The 24,861-nt window shown below is 47.2% G+C and overlaps 1 long non-coding RNA gene across 1 annotated transcript; it reads left to right on the top strand.

Moving 5' to 3' along the window:
• Positions 1–1,600: 1,600 nt before the first annotated feature.
• On the top strand, positions 1,601–24,096 carry LOC148522306 (uncharacterized). The gene is made up of 3 exons (XR_015878757.1): positions 1,601–1,667; positions 16,863–17,015; positions 19,010–24,096. It is a non-coding gene; the product is annotated as an uncharacterized LOC148522306 (long non-coding RNA).
• Positions 24,097–24,861: the final 765 nt, after the last annotated feature.

Here is a 24,861-nt window from a genome sequence, read left to right as displayed (position 1 = left end):
GCTGTGCAGGGAGGTGCCCCCCTGTTCTTAAGTAGTGGGGGCATGGGGGGGTCGGAAGGGTGCGTCAGGGCATCATGCGGCGCCTGACTGCACAAGATAGCCGCCGCGACCCTGTGGGTGGAGTTAGCCACCGGTGCAGGGAGCGGGATGGCCGCGCCTAGCGTGAGGGGGGATGGGGAGTGGGGGCCGTCTGGACTGATATCGCTGCCACTTGAGAGCAGGCGGACGCGGCGGAAGGGGCGGTCGATGGAGAGTGGCGGCGATCAAGAGCCGGCAGCGGGAGTGCAGGCAGGTGGAGCATTGCGCCTGAGCGGACCATGGCCCTCGCCTGGCTGGGGAAGCAGCCACGGAGGTGAGAGGCCTGGCAGCCGCTGGCGGGGGGGGACACGGGGCCTGTGTATCTGTAAATGGCAGGGCGGGATGGCACTGGCAGGTAACGGGGACTATATGGAAACACAAGCAGGGTAAGGGGGAGGAAAAGTGTGGAACAGGTGCTGAAAGGAAAGGACGGGGGAAATTAGAAAAAGGAAGGTAGTAAAAGATAAAATTAACAGGAGACAGAGAGGGTGGTAGACCAGGGGAAATAAATGGGGTGTGAAAGAACAAGAGAAAGACAGACAGATAAAATACAATATATATGCCACTTAGCCAGCCTGGTTGAAATAAACTGGAAAGAGGAAGATGGCTTCCTTCACCAGGCTATTTATATGGGACCTCTAAGCCCTCCCTTAAATCCTACCATAGGCTTATACTCCTCAAGTGACGAATACTAACCGCACCCCCTTCCAGCTTTTAACCCTTAACTTACCTAACAAAATTACATATCAAACAGGGTGCTTATCTATCCTCAAACTTATTCAAGTATTCGGATGCATAAAACTCTGTTATCGTGGGGTGATGATAAAGGGAGGCAGTCTGGTGAAAAGTGTGCACACTGGGCCTGATTCAGAGCCGGACGCTCTGACAGAGCGCTCGCTCTGAATCATGGCCGGGCTATTTTCTTTTTTGAACGGCCTCCTGGCCGCTCGCATAGCTGTGGGTGACCACCCACAGCTATAGCGAGCGGCCATGATGATGGTCGCGATGGTCTCGGGCTTGCGACGAGACCCTTGTGGTAGGTTGCTTGTTGCCGCAAGCCCCAGAGTGCTTTCGGCTCTAACAGAGCCGAAAGCACTCCCACTGACATCACTTGTGATGTCAGTGGGGCCGGCCCCAGACGGTAGGCGCCTCCGTCTGGGCAGACACGCCCCCGGCCCACCCACCAAAGGGGGAGTGCTGTCACTCAACATCGACAGCACGCCCCCTTTGGTGCGAGACCCGGAGCGATCCGGGTCTCGCGCATGCACACGACGGCTCCGTCGTGCGTATGCGCACTGGGCAACCATCGACCCGTTTGCGAGCGGGTCTGAATCAGGCCCACTGTTTCTTATATAGATCCGCTTACCGCTAATCAGCTTGTAGAGTTCTCTTAATGATCTGAACCTTCCATCTCCCGGTTGGCTAGTAATGGTATTCGTGTACCACATCAGCAGTGACAGAGTTAAGCAGAGCAGCTAATATTCACTTCCTGCTCCCAACCCCTCCTTATGTACCTATGGACCCTGCCTGCGCCACAGCAGAAGACAGACCAGCACTGCTAAGAGCCCGAGGCTGGGAGAAGAATAACTGTAAGCAACAATGTATTTATTTATGTCTTATAAAATAACCTCCAGTATAATCAGCATTCAGCCATTGTTGCTGCCTGCTCCTAACGGATTGTAGGGAAGAATATAAGTACATGTAGTACAGTATGTTTGAAACTTGTTGCAGTTAGAACTAAGATATGTGACTGCAGCCTGGGGTCTTTATTAGTGGAAACAAATCCGCTACTGTAGTGTAGGAATGTCAGCTTGGGGTGAGGGGCACTGAGACTGGACACAGGAATGAAGAGGTAGGGGGTTACATTTATTAGTGAAGCAAGGAAATCCTGTTACTGCACTGAGATAATGCACTGACAATTCATTTATAGATCAGAGCTGTATTCCTGCATAGTAACTATTAGCATTTTGCACATCTTCCATTAATGTCTTATAGCCTTTCTGTCCAGACTGTTGGTTTATGTGCGTCTTAATTATTAGAAACTGAAAACTGTATTTATTACCAGTTATTTATATTGTGCACACACATTATACAACAGGTTACAGGGAACATTTAGCCAGTCACATCAGGACCTGCCCCAGTGGAGCTTACGATCTATATTCCCTACCACATGTAGGAGTTTCTTTTTTTTTTTTTTAAATGTTTGTGTTACAGAGCATTAACAAACTTGTGGAAAAACTGCTGAGAGTGTAAAAATATAATTCATATTTATTTTATAACACTTCTATATGGAAGCTAGAAACTTCTGAAAGTGGGGCTTTAGGTGAAAATATAAGAGACAAGAAAAGCTTTTTATGTGTGCAGGGGCTGGCTGGCAAATGTTAGCCTGGGGCCCAGTGCCTTTGAGCAGTGCAGAGGTTGCCATATTTGAGCCAACCCGAGCACCGTACTGGAGAGTGTGTGTTATCAGTCCACCACATATGCTGTGAGGCTCTGATTGACTACTAGCTGCACAGTCATTTCGCTGACTTGCGGATGCATGTCATGGGAAGTGGGCAGGCTTTATACAGTGATGGGCGTCTTGGTATAGTGATACGGTTGCCGTGCGATTACATTCATTAGCATATTTTCGCAGCTAGCGGGTGCGTGCGAACGCAACCTGTCGATCCGCGTTGAATCAGACCCTAAAACTTGGAGAGAGATAAAGTGGACAGAGATAAAGTACCAACCAATTAGCTCCTAGCTATCACTTTTAAAACACAGCCTGTAAAGTGACAGTTAGGAGCTGATTGGTTGGCACTTTATCTCCTTCCACTTTATCGCTCTCCAAGGCTTAGTACATAGGCCCCTATATGGAATTCTCTTTCTCCTCATGTGGACAATGCATGCTGATCGCTAACTGGATAGTTTGTCTCTGCAGCTGTCTTTTTTTTTTAAGTTCATTTTTTTCAGTAAAGCACGATTAAAATGACAGCAAGAGGACTTCCGGTGGGCGGGTCATCGAGTATGGCCGCTTTTTAGCCTAGCTCCCTACAGCGGACAAAGAATCCTGATCCATCCTGTTGGATTTCTAAAATTATTGGACTGCCTTGGTCTCCTTGGATTGCCCATTGCTTGGGGATTCAGGAGATCCTTACATTGTCTGGGAGCGTTTTACTTTTCCCTGGAATCCAGCCATCACCCTGGATGGCCTGCACGCCGACTGATAGTCTGTTTGGCGCGAAAGCACCTTGATGGCTTTTGGTTCACCCGGTGTCATTTCTATAAATCGAATCTGAAACCTAGACCTATCCCGGGGTGCCACTTACCTGCTGCCTGTTGGCTTGCTTCTGCAGGGGTGTCTCGGCTCAGTGCGGCTGAACCCTATGAGTTTGGCGCCGGCGGGGCCTCGTGGTGCGGCCGTGCACTAAGGACTCCTGTTGTGCCCTGAAGGGAGCCGGATTGTTTTAGTCTCCAGATGAGGACTTCTGCTGCATGTGGTGCCCGCTGATCGGTAGGCTCTGACCCGGCTGCCCCTGGTCTGCGTGGACTGAGGCTGCTAGCGGGAGCCTCACGCTGTGTCCTGCCCTGCTCGGAAGGATACCAGCTACTCCCTGGCTAAAGACGCCTGCTACTTACCTCCTCTGCCGAAGAGCCTGCTCTGGTATTGGGTGCTTTCAGTGACGGCGGTGGGACCTCGTGGTGCGGCTGCCTCGCTCTGTGTCTTGCCCTGCCTGGAAGGATATCGGTTGCTGCTGACGCTGCTTGGTGTCCCTGGCTGTAGACGCATGCTGCTTACCTCTACTGCCGAAGAGCCTGCTCTGGTTCAGTTACCCCTGGCTTGGGTGATCTCTGTGACGCCGACGGGATCTCGGGGTGCGGCTGTACACGGGGACCCTGTTGCTATATCCCACACACCTCTTCAAGTTGTAGCGGCTGACCCTGGAGACCCAAGATTATTCTAATTCATTGGCTGGCTGCCCTACCCCAACCCTAGGGGCTGTGAGGGATACTCTTCATCCCGGAGTGACCGCAGATGATATACCCGTGGTTCTGGTGACAGTGAGCGGCGGTCACTGTGGGAGGCCTCACTTGGACTCTGCTGGTCACCTTCGAGTTGAATTTGAGGGGAAGGATCCCCATGATCTCTTTTGCCTGCTGCTACGTGATCAGGAAAGTGTGCAGTGTATTACACCCACTGACAGTCCTGGTACCTTTCTAAATAATTTATTCACCATCTCTAATTGTGCCTCACAGCTCAATGTATCTGTCCTAATAATTGTTTGATCATAGTTCTTGTTGATCTCAATTAATTGGTATTTAGGCTCAATTATACTACTGTCAAACCACAGGGTTATGTTTTACAATTTGTCTCCACCTAGTGGGGCTATCTATGACAAAAAATGTTCTGGTATAACAGTTTAAATTCTATACTATATCCATATTTTGTCTCTCAGGATACATAGGTATATTTCTGATATAATAGTTGTATGATACCTTGCTCTATTACAGTTACTTGAGGAGGGAAAGAAAAAAGGATAAAAAAATGTTTTGCTTATTCTGAGTAACCAATGAGGAAATGTAATGTTAATATGATGTGATCATTTTTATCTGATGTTAGACTGATAATTGAGGTGACCTTTTCCATCATTACAATAACCGCATTCTTTGTCCTAACACCAATTTAACAGTACTAGTGGGAGTGTCGGTGTTGAGTCTGTAACTTGTATTCCAGCCAGAATCTTTTCTGGGCTGGGGTATGGATAGATATTATCAGAGATCGTCCTCCCACAGATCTCAAACCCCTGATAATACCTCTAAAATGGGTAAAGCTAAGCAAAATGTGGGTCATTCCAACCCCCCTTCTCCGCCAGGGCCTAACCTATTTGCGGACAACTCATTAAGTGCGCCCTCATCTCCCGATGTTTCCACAAGACAACCTTCAGCCTCAGATACGGCTCAGGAAATATCTAAAATCATAATGCCCATGATTGACAAAAAATTAGAAGCTTTACAGTCCGCATTTGATGCTACAGTGGCAAAAATTGAAACCAATTCATCTAGAATCACTGTTTTAGAACAGAGATCCAGCGACTCAGAGGACCGTATTGCTACTCTCCAAAATTTGGCAGATTCACAGGCATCATCCTTACAGTCGCTCCAAATGAAGGTTGATGATCTGGAGAATCGTCATAGGAGGAATAATTTACATTTCATAGGCATCCCCGAAACTGTAAGGGGTCCTCAACTGATTGATTTCATTACTACTGCCCTGTATAGGAAACTGCAGGTTTCCACTGACTCCTCACTGCCAAACATAGAAAGAGCCCATCGTATTGGCCCTGAAAAACCTAATTCTGCCACAAGACCTAGGCCAGTAATAGCGAAGTTCCTGGACTATTGTATGAAAGAGGAAGTCCTGAGAGCTTACCGCAGGGCACAGAATGTGGAAGTTGAGGGGTCAAAAATCCTTATTTTTCAGGATTTCTCGGTTTCTGTATCACAGAAAAGAAGGGAGTTCTCAGAAGTGTGTAAAGTTCTACATGAAAACAACAAACGTTTTCAGCTTATGTACAAGAAAATGATCAAACCTATTTTTTCTCTGACCCAGTTGTAGCGAAACAACATTTCTCTGGGTTATTGAATCCTATTAGGTCTCCTAACCGTTGATACTAGAATTCTCAATCGTGATGTTAGTTTTATTGCTGTTTGGATAGGTGAAAATATAAGGTCGCCTCAATAGATTTTGTTCACTTTATTACTGTATTTCCTACAGATTGTGCTATTTGTTAAGTTTACTATGGGTGTTTTGTTGCCATAGGTGACATCCACCCTCAGTTTAATTGGTTTTGGAAAAATTGGAAAATGTTCTTTGAAGTGTTGGGCATTTTATTTTATAGGATGGGTGTTGTTGACATTCTCCTCCCTCGCCATTCCTTTATTTTTGTTTAAATTTTTTCTCAAAAAGGTCTTGAAAGCTCCCTCTGAAGGCTGGGTCGGAGAGAGCGCTTATTTGAATTATGTGTTTTTGTATCTATGTCAGATCAAAACAGGTGTGGGTTGAATGCCTGCAGATGTTACACCTCAATCTAGTAATAGGAATTCCTCACAGTTTGGGTTGATGTCATGGAACGTGGGGGGCCTCAATTCACCCATCAAGAGAAAGAGAGTTGTCACACACTTGCGTAGGTTTCGTCCAGATGTCATATTTCTGCAGGAGACGCACTGGAGGAGTGATGGGGACTCTAGTTTAAGAGCGCCATGGCTAGGCGAGTGTATATCCTCCAAATTTCATAGAAAGACGAGGGGTGTTTCTATTTTATTCGCTAAAAATGTACAATACACTGTTACCTCCACAGTATTAGACCTTAATGGGCGTTTTCTAATCTTGGATGTCACTATCTGGGGTATTAGCTACACCCTGGTTAATCTTTATGCCCCGAATACTTCTACCTCAGAATTCTTGCAGGCAATTGCCCAACTCCTAGTTCAACGTCAAAATGGTCTCCTAGTGATAGGAGGCGATTTTAACTCAGTCGATTCCCCTTCGTTGGATAGGCAACCCATTCCTAGAAACCCTAATTTGTCAGACAGTAGACAACTCCAATTTTTAAAAACCACTCTCAATCTAACAGACATATGGCGACTACTAAATTCCACAGACCACTCCTTTTCATTTCATTCGGGCGTCCACGGCTCATGGTCTCGCATTGATGCCTTTCTGATAGCAGATGCCCTGGTCCAACGCACGGTCAGGGCCGACATTCATAGTATACTCATTTCTGACCATGCCCCTATATCATTGAAACTGAGCATACCAGCTTTTATGGAAGGGTTCCGCCAATGGCGGTTTCCAAATTACCTTTACTCTTCGGATGATTTCCGAAACTTCCTTATTAATAATTGGACGACCTATGTGGATGATAATATAGATTACTGGAATAGACCGGCTGTGTTTTGGGGGGCATCTAAGGCTACAATGCGGGGCCACATTATTCAATATACAGCGCAACAAAAAAAGAAGTCTTCGGCGCAATATCAGGATCTTCACAGCTCCTTGACTAGAACAATGAGAGCATATATAGACTCTCCAAACCCAAATACCCAGAAATCCTACCTTAGTGCCAGACAATCATTGGATGATTTCTTGCTATTACAATCAAAAAAAGATTTAACTTTCTCAAAGTTTAAATATTTCCGTTGGGGTAATAAGACTGGGAGGTTACTGGCCAACATGTCTCAACCGGAAAAATCGAAACGGTTTATCACTGCTCTTAAAGACCCCAACTCAGACTCTATAGATACTTCGACACAACATATTCTCCAACATTTTGAAGATTATTATGCTAATTTATATGACACCCGCCCTTTCGATGAGGAAATGCATGAACGTTTGATATCGGATATCAATCTTCCCTTGCTCACTGTTGGAGATGGGGAAATTTTAAGTAAGGATATAACAATACAGGCGATAACGGATGCTATTTCTTCATTGAAACTTCATAAATCCCCTGGCCCAGATGGGCTTACAAATGAATACTATAAGATTTTACAAGGTTACTTAGCTCCAACCTTGCTCGCTTACACGGTTTTACTCCCAAAACCTGACAGAAACCCTCAATTGGTAGACTCTTATAGGCCAATAACCCTACTAAACACAGACATCAAAATAATGGCGGATAGATTACAATCAATAATACCACAAATATTAACGGATCATCAACTGAGATTTATAAGAGGCAAACAAATAGTTAAGGGAATTAGGACGGCAATGGCAGCTATTGTTGCTTCACATAATGCAAACAATAGTAGCAATGTATTAATCAGCTTAGATACAATAAAAGCGTTTGAAACGGTATTATGGCCGCAACTATTTAAATTTTACAAAAAAGGCAGTTCCCACTTTTATTTATAAATTTTGTAAAATTTCTTTATACTGACCCTCGCACCTCTTTATTGATCAATGGACATTGTAGCTCCCCCATTATCATGTTCAGGGGTACAAGGCAGGGATGTCCCCTCTCTCCTCTGCTATTCAATATCAGTCTGGACCCCTTGCTTAGAATATTAGAATCAAACAGCTCCTTTCAGGGGATTCAGATAGGTACAAAGGAGATCAAAATTACGGCATTCGCCGATGATGTACTGTTATTTGTATCAAACCCCTCACAATCGCTGAGTCTCATTTTTAAAATTTTGGCTGATTTTGGTAACATATCAGGCTTTAAAGTCAATGTTAGCAAATCAGTGGCATTACGTCTGGGTCATCCTTCGGCCCGTACTTCATTTTTCTCAAATATCCCAATCACCTGGGCAAACAGACAGATCACATACCTGGGGATACAGATTTCTAACAACCCATACCTCATTTATGAATTGAATTTCACTACTGCCATTAAATCCATTTCTTTGGAATTGGAGGGTTGGAAGAAGTTAATGCTCTCCTACACAGGAAGGGCAAATCTAATTAAGATGGTTTCTTTTCCAAAAATTATGTATCCTATACAAGTTCTGCCATTTTTGATCAATAACAAAGATGCACAACAACTTAATTATGCTTTCAGGAAATTTGTGTAGAATGGAAAAAAACCTCGCATTGGCCTACATAAATTACAGCAGCTTAGAAGTCAGGGAGGTATTAACTTTCCCAATGTGCAGGTGTACTCTTATGCAGCACATCTCAGGTACATCAAGGATTGGTTGTGTCATTGTGACTTGTATGCTAATTCCTCTCTTGAAAAGGAATTTTTGGAATCAGGCCTTCTTACATGCCTTCTTACATGCCCAAGATCAGGAAATATCGCAGGAGATCAAAGAAAACCCTTTGCTTTGGTTCACAAGAAAAACCTGGCATATTGTTAGACGCAAATTCGCTTTGGATGCCTACAAAACATTATATTTACCTTTTCTCGCAAACCCAGAGTTCCAGTTTGGTGGTGCCTCGTATCCATTTACGTGGTGGCAGACCTTAGAAATTAACAATATTGGCAAATTGACACAGAGAGAGTATGGGAGGCCCCTCACGTTCCAGGAGGCTAGGGACAAATATCCTGTACTAACGAGAAATCCGCTTGCGTTTTGGCAGGCTAAACATTACGTTGAGGTAACAGTTCGGAGTTTTTCAGCTATGGACTGGAATAATTCCTTAGACAATCTTTTAAGCTCACAACCATTAGAGGTAAAAGCTGTTTCACAGATATATACTCTCACAGTTTTTGTATCGGACAAACCTCCAGCAAGCTATGCTAAGTGGGTGTCTCAGATTCCAGCTTTGCAGATGGATGACTTAAATCGATCCTACGATAAAGCCTGTGCACTAATGCCTTACTCATCATACACTACTATGTTTCTGAACATTTTGCATAGATCCTATATTTCACCTCATAGGAGCTTTCTAATAGGCACATCGCAAAGTTCAAACTGTTATAGATGTGGGACTCCTGAGGCAGATATCTTTCACTGCATGTAGTCTTGTCCTATAATACGAGGGTTCTGGATACAGGTGCGGACATATATTACCACACAGTTAGTTAATTTTGTTCCACTAACGCCTGAATGGGCGATATTTGGAGTTCTTCCTGATAATACTCGTATCTCCGCAGGAGGAAAACGTTTACTGCTAGTTATAAGTGCAGCAGCCTGTAAAACAATCCTACATACATGGATAGATCAGCAGCCACCTCCTATAGCTCTTTTTAAGGCAAAATTACACCATATCTTCAGGATGAGCTGGGTAGAAGTAATAATGGAAAAAGAATCCAAGATAGAAAGATTTTTTGGTGTGTGGGAGAGCTACGTAGATACTCTTTCGGGAACTCTTCGTCTCCAGCTCCATAGAACATTACAAAACTCATCGTGGTACTTGACGCAGTGTGTGGCAGGAGATCCTCCAATTAGATTAGATGCTTGACCTTGATTTATTATTGAGGAGTCTTTTATTCTCTTTGTGTTTGGCGAGGGAGGGAGGGGAGGGATAGAGGTTACCCATCCCCCCTTTTTTTTTTGTGTAATTTCTTTACTTTGTTCAAATGTATTGTTTGTTTTTTCAGTATGTTGGTTAATGGACAATCATTTCTTTTAAGCTAATATGTCCACACTACAAAATATTCCGAATGATCCATTGTGACCATTTCATACTGATTTATGATAGCTGATTGTACTCTGCTTTGAGAGGTCCAGATGTTCTTTTTTTCTCTCTTCCCCCAAACAAGTGTGATTTGATATATCTAACCAATTCTGTATAGCCATGTTCATCCTTGATTGTATTTGTTATGTTCAACACTTTGATTGACAATAAAAATATTTTCCAAAAAAAAAAAAAAATGACAGCAAGATACAGAAAATAAATGATAAACAGATGGATACAGCCTCAATAATACGGGATCGGTATGATTTACCGCCGGCCGCAGAGGCAGCCCGGCAGAGGTGGAAATCCCAAACGTCTTAAGCTAAGTATAAACTAACCTAATTCTACCCCTTAACCCTAACCCTCCTTTAGGGGTGCCTAACCCTAACCTCCCTCCAAGTGCCTACCCCTAACCCCCCTCTAAGTGCTTAAACCTAACCCCCCCTTCCCCGAAGCCTAACCCTAACATCCCCCCGGGGGTGCCTAACCCTAACCCCCCCTTCCCCTAGCCTAACGCTAACCTCCCGGGGGGGGTGCCTAACCCTAAGTCCCCCCTGGGAGCCCGTAACCTAACCCTCCCCCCCCCGCAGCTGTCCGTGCCCGGCTTACCTTCGATCGGGATTTCGGGCTTCCAGCGTAGGTAAAGTGACAGGCGTCGGGATCTCGACGTCTGTCATTTAACCCTTGCCGGGATTAGACAGTCGGGAAGCCGGCGGTCGGGATTCTGTCCGTCGGCTTCCCGACTGTTTCCCAATAAGCCACATATTAATAATACAATACAGAGATAAGGCGCTTGATGAACGCTAATAAAAATCTAGTTGCCATTGTCACACAATAGACAACAATAACAGTAACACAGCCTATAACAAACAGAAACTGAAAAGAAACATGATAAAACCAAGAAGACCACGGTGATAAGGGAGGGTGCAATACGAGTGTCTCCATCCAAAAGACGGAGGGCATACCAAGTAATGGCTTCAAAGATATTGTGAAGTTGGGAACGGAGTGTTATGGAGCATACACACGGTCAGATTTGTCAGATGAACGATTGAACGATTTTACCAAAGTTTTGAACGATTGAACGATTTCTGACTGCATTGAAATGAATGGAATCGTCCAAGTCTGACTGCAAACACATCAGATGTCAGATATCGTTATCTGACCATCGGGAACGCGCATCGTTCATCGCCCATCGTTCAGGCATGTCAGATATGTCAGATTTTCCTTCAGATATGAACGACTGAACGATTTTTAAATCGTTATCGTTCAGATCTGAAGGAAAAATCTGACCGTGTGTATGCACCATTAAAGACATTGGGCCTCATTCAGACCCACTCGCGAGCGGCTGTCCGCTCGCAAGTGGGTCGATGGTGTGCACTGCGCATGCGCACGACGGAGGGTGCTCCGTCGTGCGCATGCGCGAGACGCGACGAGCGAAGGGCTTTCCTTCGCTCGTTGTGTCTGATGAAAGGGGGCGTGCTGTCGATGTTGATTGACGTACCGGGGGCGTGCCTGCCAGACGGAGGCGTTCCCAAGGGAACGCCTACCGTCAGAAGCCGGCCCCACTGACATCACTAGTGATGTCAGTGGGAGTGATTTTGGCTCTGATAGAGCCAAAATCACTCCTGGCCTTGCGGTTGAGAAACTCAACCGCAGGCTTCTGCTCGCACTGGCGATGGTCAAGACCATCGCGACCATCATCCTGCACGCTCGTATAGGCTGTGGGTGGTGACCCACAACTATACGAGCGTCCAGGAGGACGCTCCATATTTATGGAGGTGGGCCCTGATTCAGAGCGAGCGCTCTGGTCAGAGCATCCGGCTCTGAATCAGGGCCATTGTCTATATAACATTCCCAAACCTCAAATATTTTTTTTTGTATCAATCTAGTCCACACAGAATAAATACAATAACTTGTCCTTAAATAGACAATGCAGGGGCGATGGGAGTATCCATTGCTGGAGGATGGTCTTCTTGGTTGTGGCACTAATGGCCAACAATAATGTTATAACAGCCCTTAGTCACCCTTTGGTCTCTGGGGAGATTACCTAACATAGGGCCTGATTCAGCTTGAATCGCTACTGCTAATATGCATGCAATCGGCTGGTTGTTGCGTACTGCGTATGCATTGCAGTGCGCGAACCGGCCACTGCGATCGGGACTGAGATTGCAGTGACTATGCAGACCGATCGCAGAGTGATTGACAGAAAGTGCCGTTTGTGGGTGGTGAGGGGGGGAGTGGTCGTGGAAACGCAGGCGTACCATTGCGTTTGAACGCCGTTGCATAAGCGTGGATAAATTATCCACTACAATGCCTTACGCAGCATAAGGACTCGTAGCGTGCGATGAAGTTAGCAATTCCTGAGTAAGGTCAGAGCTTGTGCAAGTGTGCGTGAGACTGCGATGGTACTCGATGTTACCGATGGTTTTGCAGTCTTGCTAAACATTACAGATGTGTGTAAGGTAAGGTGGGCGTCCTTATGTAGTGCTACGGCGGCATAGCGATCGCAATGGATTAGCACATTATCGCAGTGAGACTGCATGCGTAATCGCTATTGCAATCATAATTGCGATCCGTAATGAATCAGTGCCACAGCCCGCTCAGGGGTAAATGGGAGATAGATTGCCAAATGAGCCTCTGCGTATCTTTTCATTTGAACCCAAGAGGACAAATCCACAAACAATTAAATAAATCAGCATTATCAGTTTGACATTTCGGACAGGTGGCTGCGGAATATAGCATTCACAGTTTATCAATATGAACAGTGGTATAGATCAAAATAAATCAGAGCAGGCAAAACAATATGGCAATACAATGAAATCAGACATGGAGCAGTATGAACAAAAACCATTGAAAGGACATAACTTGCGGTGAATAAAGAGAGAGACACTAGATGGCAGCAGTAGAGTAGTAGCAGACAAAGACGCAATTAGAGCAAGGTGTAGGCTGCATTGGTAGAATGTATTGGAAACCACAGTAGGGAAAGGAGTAAGTAACATATAAGCACTACAGTGCAATCTAAACAATAAAGTAAAAACCTGTGGACTTGAGGTCAGTGTATTTCCCTGTCCACTCACAAGGAAAGCAGTTGACTGGGCCCTGGGATTGCCATGGAGGAGGACTACCAAGGAAGGTATGTACACAGAAGAAAATAAGAAGTGGGGAAGGAAAAGCTCTGAAGTTCCAGGTATCAATGAAGCCTCAAGTGGATAGTTGGTGAAAGAAATCAGTAGGGGCCCGCAGAATTCCGGGAGGCAGGGAGGGACAGTGGTTGTCCAGAGCCAGACAGGGGTGTCCAGGGCCAAGCCTTCTAGCCAAACTGCGATATCCCCTACCATCCAGACAAAGACTACAGTCGAACATGAGTCCTACAGGAGAGAGAGAAAAAAAGGGTGGAGTGAGAAATGGAGCTGAGAAAGGTCAAGAAGAGAGAGAGAGAGAGAGAGAGATGGACACAAATGGGGAATAAGTAGAAAGGAGAGGAAGAATTTAAGAAAATCAAAAAGGGGGGAACACAGTCTCTGGACCATCAGGCAGCTGAGCAGGTAACCGCTTGAGCCGGCTCCGTCATGCGCATGCGCACTGGCCCACCATCAACCCGGTTGTGAGCGCACAGCACTCGTGACCGGGTCTGAATCAGGCCCACAGCTCATCTACACTACGGGAGTATGGAGAAAGCTGTATGTACACAATGAGGGGCAACCTCTGAATCAGGGCGGCCGCTTTTTTTTTTTTAAACCGGCGTCGTGGGCGCTCGCTAAGCTGTGGGTGACTACCCACAGCTTTTGCGAGCGGCCAGGTGATGGTTGCGATGGTCGCGACCATCGGGCTTGCGACGAGACCCTTGTGGTAGGGTCTCGTCTGCCGCAAGCCCCAGTGAGCTTCCGGCTCTAATAGAGCCAGAAGTTCACTACTGACATCACTGGTGATGTCAGTAGGGCCACCCAAAAACGGCAGGCGTTCCTTTGGGAACGCCTCCGTTTGTCCAGAACGCCTACAGAAACGGGGCGAGCTGTCGATCAACATCGACAGCCACTCCGTTTTGCTGCGAGCCCCGGAGCGAGTGATTTCTCGCTCGCTCCAGGGCTCGCGCGTGTGCACTGCACGCCCATCAACACGCATGTGAGCGGTTCTGAATCAGGGCCAGAGTGCTTAGTCCTGCTCCCTGTAGTGTCGCTCAGCCCCAGCCCTATTTCCCTGATTGATTTCTTGCTTCATATAGCAGAAATGTTCAGTGATGGTTCAAACCGTCCATGGTATTCCGCCGATCATTTCATACCATCGATGTTAAGCACAGAATGCACCATCGATGGTCAACCCTTCGAGGACCATCCCTATGTTGATCTAGTTGCGGCATGCATCACAACACTGGTTCTACGGAACTAGCGTACAGTGATTGAATGACATGGCTTAGATGGGAGCATATGTGTCCCACAGTCGCATCAAGTACTACGTGGATGGCTGGATGGCAAAAGGACTCCACAGTGTATGTGGGATGGACGGAGTCACATGGGCAGGGTCAGGGGCGGAACTAGCGGCGGTGCAGCCGGTGCCTTGCACCAGGGCCCGCTGTGGTGCAGGGGCCCATGGCCGCCTGCATCCGACAGCGCTGTTGCCCGTCGACCTGGTCCCCATTAACTAAATGGTTGGAGCCGGAGCATGCCCGCTTCGGCCGCTCCGGCTCCAACATGACAGAAACCAGCCGCAGCCCGGGCTCCTTGTTATGACACAGCGCGCGTGACGTCATGACGTCACGTGCGCCGTGTCATAAAAAGGGGCCGGGCTGCTGGAGTAAGAGGATTGAGAGGAGCCGCAGAGGAGAAATAAGGTAAGTTGCGGTGGTACGGAGTGGGTAAAAGAGGCTGACACACACACGCTGGGGGTAAGAGGCTGACACGCTGGGGTTGGGGTAAGAGGCTGACACGCTGGAGCGGGGGGGAAGAGGCTGACACATGCTGGGGGGGAAGAGGCTGACACGCTGGTGCTGGGGGGGGAAAGAGGCTGACACACGCTGGGGGGGAAAGAGGCTGACACACGCTGGGGGGGAAGAGACTGACATGCTGGGGCTGGGGGGGGAAGAGGCTGGCACACGCTGGGGGGGAAGAGGCTGACACACGCTGGGGGGGAAAGAGGCTGACACATGCTGGGGGGGAGAGACTGACACGCTGGGGGGGAAAGAGGCTGACACACGCTGGGGGGGGAAGAGGCTGACATGCTGGGGGGAAGAGGCTGACACACACAGGGGGGGGGGAAAGAGGCTGACACATGCTGAGAGGGGAAGACGCTGACACATGCTGGGGGGGGGAAGAGGCTGACACACGCTGGGGGGGGGGGAAGAGTCTGACACATGCTGGGGGGGGAGAGGCTGACACATGCTGGGGGGGGGGAGAGGCTGACAAGCTAGGGCTGGACAGATTGGATATACTGACCGGGAGGGGCAGTGAGGGGTGGTGAAAAAACAAGGCTGGGCAGCAGGACAGACACTGTATTTAGTTACTGGGGGGGTGGTGAATAAATGTTGGGGTACAAGGAAATCGCAGTGTGGGGGGGGGGGGGGCAAAGCATATTCTTGCACCTGGGCCCACCACTCTCTAGTTCCGCCACTGGGCAGGGTATAGGCAGGACTCCACAGCGTATGTGAGATGGACAATGTCAGAGGGGCAAGGACTCCACAGAGCACAGAGGACTGTCACTGCCCACTCCAATGTATATTAATGGGTCTATTTACTAAGCAGTGTTAGGAGACAGAGTGAAAAGTGATAAGGTGCCAGCCAATCAGCTCCTAACTGTCATTTTTCAAACACAGCCTATGAGATGACAGTTGGGAGCTGATTGGCTGGCACCTTATCACTTTTCACTCCGTCTCCTAACACTGCTTAGTAAAAAGACCCCTAATAGCGGTGCTTCTGGCAGTGGTGGAGCTGGACGCACCACTACAAATATGCATTGCAGCAGGTGATAGGCAGTAGGGGCACTTACAGATCATGGTGGTGGTGGCCAGGTCCGCCCAGAGGACATCTGTGCTCTGTGCGGTGGCATTGGCCACAGCACCCTAGTACAGCCCTGGCTTGGGGCCGTTATCTCAGTACAGACCGCACATGCCATTAAGTAAATGAGATGGCAAAATGTTTATTTCCTTAAAGGGGACATTCATCTTACTGTCTGTTTATTAATATCTATTTATATAGTGCCCACATACTAGGCAGCGCTTTACAGGGAATATTTAGTCAGTGACATCAGCCCCTGCCCCGGTGGAGCTTACACTCTGTATTCTCAAACTCTAGAAATATTTTTTACTCAAAAGCCAATTTATTTTCCAATGCGTTTCTGGAGGAATCCAGAGCACATGGAGAAAACCCAAATAAGTACGGGGAGAACATACAAACTCCCCACTGATAGTGCCCTGGATAGAATTGAATCTATAACTTCAATATAAAGACCATTGACTGATATGATTTGTTGTTGCCTAACATCCAGGAGCCTTTTCTATTGATATCAGCGGATGTACATATTCCCTGACCCCTATAAAATAATGTTCTGGCTCCAATATATGACTTTTTCCACCCCAGCACTAGGTAAAATGACACTTGTGCGCAGTCAGTGCATTGCTGTTACACTATGCTCTGTTATCCGTATTCTGTATACAGTACATGACTATCTTGTGGCTCCTCTATTACAGCTGTAGGGAATATAACACAAGGGGGTACCAAGCAAAGAAGGAGAAGGAATAAACAGACCACCGCCTGCGGACACACCCGCCATCTATCAGATCAGATTTCATAGCAAGGCCTTCTCAGAGCTTGTTCTGCTGCAGTCCTGTGATTATAGATTGGTAAGTATGCATTAAATCCACAAGTTAAATCTCTCAGGATCTAAGACAGGGGTTCCCAACCACGGTCCTCAAGGCACACTAACAGTCCAGGTTTTAGGGATAGCCATACTTGAGCACAAGTGACTTAATTATATTAATTATATTAATTATATATAATATACTCAGTTATATTGATTTAACCATCTGTGTACAATCATGGATATCACTAAAACCAGGACTGTTAGTGTGCCTTGAGGACCGAGGTTGGGAATCACTGATCTAAGACATAGGGGGAGATTTATCAAATCTTGGAGAGGGAGAGAAATTGCTCATGGCAACCAATTAGCTTCTGTCAGTTTTCTAGCACAGCCCGTAACATGACATAGGGGTCTATTTAGGAGACAGAGTAAAAAGTGATAAGGTGCCAGCCAATCGGCTCCTAACTGCCATCTCACAGGCTGTGTTTGAAAAATGACAGTTAGGAGCTGATTGGCTGGCACCTTATCACTTTTCACTCTGTCTCCTAACACTGCTTAGTAAATAGACCCCATGTTCTGATTGTTTGGTACTTTGGGCCTGATGCAGACCCGGTCGCAAGCGCAGTCGGCTCCATTGTGCGCATGCGCGTGACCCGACTAGCGACAGGTACTCCGTCGCTCCGGGTCTCGCACCAAAGGGGGCGAGCTGTCGATGGTGATTGACAGCTCGCCCCGTTTGGTAGGCGTGGCCGGGGGGTGGCTTCAGAAACGGAGGCGTTCCCAAGCGAACGCCTACCGTTTGTGGGCGACCCCACTGACATTACTAGTGATGTCAGTGAGAGAGCTTCTGGCTCTATTAGAGCCAGAAGCTCTCTGGGGCTTGATGCCACGAGACCCAAACACAAGGGTCTCGTCGCAAGCCCGATGGTCGCGATGGTCTTGACCATTGCAACCATCACCCTGGCCGCTCGTTATAGCTGCGGGTGGTCATCCACAGCTATACGAGCGGCCAGGAGGCCGCACAAAAAAAACAAAAAAAACGCCCAGATTCAGAGCGTCCGTCTCTGAATCAGGGCCTCTATACTGTATGTTTCTCCAAGATTTAAGAAATCTCCCCCAAACCTTCTAACAATACTGAAATCGCAGTGGTTCTTTTTGGAATGGGTATAGAAACCGAAAGACGTATAGTTGCAGGAAAACAAGCAAAAAAAATTAGAGCATGCAAAAGACATAGGAATGTTATTATATTGTACAATATAGGGCATATTTATAGGGGCACATTTCCAATCAACATCTGGGACTCCTTAGGGGGATGTTAGAGAGATAGAGGGGTTCATGTAGAGTCTGCATACACAAGAAAAGACGGCATAGGGGGGAACTCCATGGAATTCTGAGGTTTCTCTTGGACATTCTGGGAGAGTAGGCAGATATTAATTAGATCTCATCAGTGCAAGATGTTATGACGTGGTGTATCTGAGAGGATCCGTTAATATCGGATGATCTGTTATATCACTTCTGTAACGTAAAGGTCCGTACACACCGGACGATTTACTCCATGAACAACACCGTTCCATGTGTCCCCGGCAGGGGTGCGCTCAGTGTCGTTAATGACGCTGAGCACATGCACTGAAGGAAATCAAGAACGATTTTGTTCAGTGCCGGGCTCCCTCCCTCATCCCCGAACATGTTCAACCTGACATTGTCATCAGGTTGGACAGGACGGGAGGTTTGGGCGATGAATGATAATGACCAACTACAAACGGGAGCGCACATTGATCATTATCGTTCATCATTTTGGGGCAAAAAATTAACGATAATCTGAACGATAACGATATCGTTCCGTCGTCCAAAATTTCGCCCTGTGTTTACGCACCTTAAGTCACTGACCAATTATACAGACGTGGGTACATTGAGCAGAGACTATAACCATGAATGGGACAGACAGACGGGTCTCTACTTATGGCAAAAATGTGACCACTTACAAATCCAACGTGTCCAATGTAATATTATTTGTCCCTAAATTATCTTCTGTTGCAGATTTATTTGGTTGAGGTCAGTGAAGCATTTTCAGCCTACACTTCCATTGACCCTGTTGAAAGAAAAATCATTAATGGCCCAAATAAATATGGAAACACTAATAACCCTGCCGGCATTTCAGGAAGCCTGTTGGCCTTTGAAGATGATATGGGAGCGCATTAACCATGCCTACAGCTCAGATACTCCCCCTAGGGACTGGGGTCTTCAAAAAGGGGACTACGGCATCCAAACCTGGGTTTTCAGAGAAAACAATGAAAAGTACTACGTGACTTGGGATTCTTTCTGCTCTTATTGGAAGGTGAACACTCCGTTTGGACAATGTTTATATTTTGTAGGACCTCTGTTCATCAACAAAGAAAGGGAGGGTTTAGCCGTACCCCCGTTATTCACTGTCAACAACACAGATCTAGATATATTGATGCCGGACTCTGCTCCAGTGGTGATGGAGCAAATGCTAAAAATTGTGCAATTTCTGGTTAAGCCCTGTAGCAACAAAACATCATGAGATACAAACTGTGTTTTTCCATAGTGATTACTGATAATGATAACAAATTGTTGTAATAATCAAATGCAAACTTTTAGTTTACTGAAATAAGATATTTAAATGAACTTCAAGGAATGGAGATGTCACCTTTTAGGGAGGAGTTTCTATTTTAGTGGGTGGCCTCTTCGGAATGTAAAACATCCTGATTTTTGTACTGTGCTGAGGTGGTGCTGATTGGCTGCCTTTTGAAATAATGGTCTTTTTCCTTCGGAAGTCCTCCTTTCACACAGGAATCACAAAAGACAAATGTAAATAAAACCTCAACGTCTTCAAAACGGACACTCTATGGGTCTCATTCAGACCCGGTCGCAAGCGCTGAGCGCTCATAACCGGGTCGATTTTATGGCCCTGCGCGCGCGCAGCGTCCGCACTGCGCCTGCGCAAGCCCCGGAGTGAGGGAGAAAACCACTAGCTCCGGAGCTCACTACATTTATACATTTACATTTATATATGTTGTTGGTGATTTGGAGTTGTGCACCTGGGATTTGTCTGTTTCTGTGCCTGCAATTAGTCTCATTAGGTAGCACCTCCCATCATATATATAGTCAGGTTATTTTGTAAAGACGTCACCTTTGCCGTTCGCATCATACGTCATCTCCGCTATTTATTAGATGAATCGGGAACATCGAAAGGCATCTGAACTGCTCGCAGTGCTTGTGGTAGGCTTTACTTCCCGCAATCACTGCGAGCAGTTCAGGCTAAAAGACAACCAAGTGACGTGGTCGATGACACTGCTTTGTTAATTATGCACACCCATTAAACGCCGTTTTGACCGTTTGGCACGCCTGCGTTCGGATCTCCACTCCCCGTTTTCAAGCACCGTCCCCTGTTACCACCCACAAACGCCTCATTCTGTCACTCAAATTAGCAGCCCCTCGCTGTTTTACGAGCGCACGATTTCCGACCGCAATGACTGGTTGGCGCATGCGCATTACGACCCATACGCATTCGCAGTTGTGCGAACATCGCTCCGAGCAAACGAGCGGCCGCTAACGAGCGGCTCTGAATCAGGCCCATAGATTGTAGCAGTTATACTTGTGTTAATTTAATTTGTGCATTCTTATATAATATACTGTATTTATATTTCTATGGAGTAAGTGTGTAGAACATGCCATTAGTTCATACAGTATATGGACATTTTCCTTGTTTGCAATGCAATGCATAGCTCTACACTGTGCTTGGCGTGGTGGTCAGACGATGGCAACATACAGTATGAAGGCCCTGATACACAGATGGGCACAATTACACCCTATATCACAGCATACTTGCCGACGATCAGCTCCCTCCTTCCGGGAGGGAGCTGAATGTCAGTTTACAGCAGTGGCTGTGGCCAGGCAATGCTGTCGTATTGGGGACAGGGCCGGGGCATGACCATTGTTGGGCGGTACGTTATGGTGGCCCCGCCCCTCTTCACATTGCCGACATTGTGAAGCAGGGGACGGGGCCACGATGACGCGATTCAGCGCGAACCGCGTCACCGGCACCCACCGCTGCTGGGTTTTTTATCTTTACTCTGGAGGGTGGAGGGAGTGTCAGCGGCCGCCAGGAGGCTTGCTTGTCTTTCCGGGGGGCCGGAAGCGGCTCCCAGGCGAATCGGGAGGGTAGGCAAGCCTGTACCACAGTCGTAAACTGCACTCACTAAAGAGCCAGTTTATGTACCGCAAAGTGGTGTAGGTCTTATTCTATATCACTCCTGTGCTCCGGAGAGCGGTTACCTTCCGATTGCCACAACCAACACGCCCAACATTGACCCTATCGATTTTAATAGTATCATTGTCAAACATTGTGCCACAATTAATACAGACTGTGATATCACAGTGTATGAGTATATGGTGACCTTTATAAGGTGCGAGTATAAACTATTATCACCATGTGATGTTCAGCCAACGAATAACAGAGAATTAGTGCAAATTGTCCAGTTGGTATAATCGGGCCCCCGGTGACAGTGGGGTAATTGGGGGACACATGTACCGGGCCCCGAGCTTCCGAGCGGCCCTGATACAATCCCCTTTCCCCCATTAGGCAGTACATGTAGTGTGAGGGTGCACAGTGAGATCCTGGACCAGGTTGCTGATGCAGAGTTGCGCACAAGTCCATTATGATTGCATATGCTCTGTAGCTGAGCGCACGCATCTATGGGAAATTCACCGGCTCAGTCACATCGCCGCTTTTAGCTGAAGGGGCATAAATGGGAGGCAATGGGGCGTTCGCACATAGGTGAAGTTTAGTAACAGCATGTCGCCAGAATTGCGGGCCTCGCTGATTTGTGCATACTCAGAGCTCCGAAGGATCTTTTGCACCAAAGATAGAGCTGATGATGCAGTTGCTTACGCATGTACAACTCTGCATGTGCGCCAATATCTGCGTTTAGGTCCATGCACGCAATGCGGGGCAATTGCTGTAGACTTGCGCACAACGCAGAGTAGGCCCCAAGGTACGGAGATAGTCTTAGAGGAGCGCACCTTACACAAAACAGCTTTGAGAGGAGATTTGGCCAAGTGAGTTGGATCACCACCAAATTGGGACCCAACAGCATGAAGTACTTGGAGATACATATAAGAATATGTTAGATAATTCAAATTCAGTTACAACTTTGTTAGTTCCCAGTTCATTGTGATTATCATAGGAAAACGCAGGGGGGTTTTCGTCTGCCTGGAAACTCACCTTCCCAGCACATACCATGACCACAGTAGAAATAGTAATATAATAGAATGTTAGTAGTGCTACATGTTATTCACAGTATCACAAATGAAATAATTAGCACCACCTGTGGATCTTTTAACATGTATCAACCAGTAATAAATAACCTGTGCACCAACTAGGAGATCTGGAAAACATGCACTGTTAGAGATGCACTGCTATAGAGCCCAATATGTACATATACAGTATGTCCAGGGCAGTGCTAGGTTCTTCTGCTGCTGATCTCTTGATTACTCTGTGTTAGTAAATTCATGTACACTGTCAGTTGTATTGTATTGCAGTAATACAGGCTGGTGAATGTGCTGATACAAGAATAATAAACAATTGTGTACATAGGGCCTGATTCTGACCCGCTCGCAAGCGTTGGTGCTGGTTGTGCTTAAGTACAGGGGACCCCTACGTCGATTGTCCCCTGTATTTAAGCACACCCAGCACTGGGTCACTAATGCCCAGGGCTGGTTGCTCTTTTTTGGGGGGGTGCACGCCATTTTTTTCTTTTTTTACACAGGTTTATTTTTTTTTACCACAGCAGCACAGACGGGTCTCACGGACCCATCTCTGCTCTGTGTCACTGTCAATCACACAGATGCATGTAGCACGGATCTCCCGGGTCCGTGCTACATGTAAATGAGCACCATAATGCTGATTGGCCGAGAGCCGTGACAGACGGCTCTGTCAGCCAATCAGCACTTTGCACATTAAAGGCAAAGGCATTTTTTTTAAATGGCCGCTCGAGGCAAAACCTCGAGATCCGACAGCAGATTTCGAGGTTTTGCCTCAGGAAAGGGATCCGGGGCAGACAGGGAGATCCGAGCTTGGGCTCGGATCGCCCCGGATCCCCGAAGTTCGGGTGGGTTCAGTTCTCAGGGAACCGAACAGGCTCATCCCTAGTCATGACCATCATCATGGCCGCTCGCTATAGCTGTGGGTGGTCACCCACAGCTATGCGAGTGGCCAGGAGGCCGCTCCAAAAAGGAGCAGGGACGGCCCTGATTCAGAGCGAGCGCTCTGTCAGAGCGTCCGGCTCTGAATCAGGGCCATAGATTGTTGTTTTTATCTAAGCAGTTTCTTGATTTGTATAATGATGAGTATTTTGCTCACATTTACATTTTTGGAACCAGGATGGTAACTATAGAGGGGGTTGCCGCTATTGTTTCCCGGACGGTTAGGGTGTCATTCTCCCCTGCACCCAAGTATAGCGTGTCTTTTACATATCAGTATGAGGGGCATTTAAGGAACATGTGGGAAGGTCTGAGTGCACGTGTCGGGATCTGATGTATATTTAAGGGTCACGTGAGATGGTCTGATGGCATGTGGCACTGGCGGAAATAGAGAGTGGTGGGCTAAGGTGCAAGAATATTCTTTGGGCACCCCTAAGCAGTGCCCCCAGTAGTGGTCCCCCTATGCATTGCCCCCAGTAGTAGTCCCCCCTATGCATTGCCCCAGTAGTAGTCCCCCCTATGCATTGCCCCAGTAGTAATCCCCCTTATGCTGCATTGCCCCCCAGTAGTATTCCCCCCCTATACAGTGCCCACGTTAGCATCCACCACCCCCATACAGTGCCCCCAGTAGTAGTCCCCCTTATGCAGTCCTCCAGTAGTAATCCCCCCTATGCTGCATTGCACCCCATAGTAGTTCCCCCTGTGCATTTCCCCCAGTAGTAGTCCCCCCTATGCATTGACCCCAGTAGTAGTCCCCCCTATACAGTGTCCCCTGTAGTAGTACCCCCTATACAGTGCCCCCTGTAGTAGTCCCCCCTATACAGTGCCCCCAGTAGCGGCCACCCCCCCAATAACGTGCCCCCAGTAACGGCCCCCCTATACAGTACCTCCAGTAGCGGCGACCCCCCATAAAGTGCCCCCAGTAGTGGCTACCCCTATACAGTGCCCCCTAGTAGCCACCCCCCCCCCCCGTGCTGTGCCAGGCTTACACGCACAGAAAAAAAACCACACAACTTGCCTGAATCCCCGCTTCTGACTGCCACTGACTGTCCGCTCATCCCAGCCCGCTCTGCACTATGGGAAAGACGCCATGATGTCTCTCCAATCACCCGCTGCGGGGGGAGCCGGAAGGTGGAGCTCATGAGTGAGCTCCAACCGGCTCCCTCTGTGGATGCAGAAGCCAATGAGAGTCTGGCAGCTGTGTGTTTGTTACTGTGTAGGGCAGACCACTCTCACTGCGGTCCTTCAAAGTTTTAGTTACGCCTCTACTTGGAATATAAAATATTTGTTCTGGATTAATCAATTATTCCTATATTGTAGGATTCCCTTTGAGATTTAATTATTTTCTAAACCTATTTGTCTGCTCCAAATACCGACTCCAGGGTCCTGGAGATGTGGAGGGTCTGGTTCTCGGCCACATAACCTTTCTTTTAGAGGCGTGTAAACTTTGGGTAAATGGCTCCCTGGCAAAAGTTCTATTCCACAGTCACACTGACCATGAGGGGAAGGACGTGATTTTTTATTGAATAAATCTTCGAATTCAATATAATAATCCAGCAAACTTGTAGAAATGGGAGGTAAAACTGTAATTGGAGTCAGACAAGACTTAATACAGTGTAAAATCCATTGAGAAATCAGTCAAGTCACCGAGTCAATTGTAATTCTGT

This window comes from Taudactylus pleione, unplaced genomic scaffold, assembly GCF_031769625.1.
Source record: "Taudactylus pleione unplaced genomic scaffold, aTauple2 ptg000147l, whole genome shotgun sequence".
NCBI lineage: Eukaryota > Metazoa > Chordata > Amphibia > Anura > Myobatrachidae > Taudactylus > Taudactylus pleione.
The sequence above is the reverse complement of the archived record's forward strand: the minus strand, read 5'-3'. Positions and strand labels throughout refer to the sequence as shown.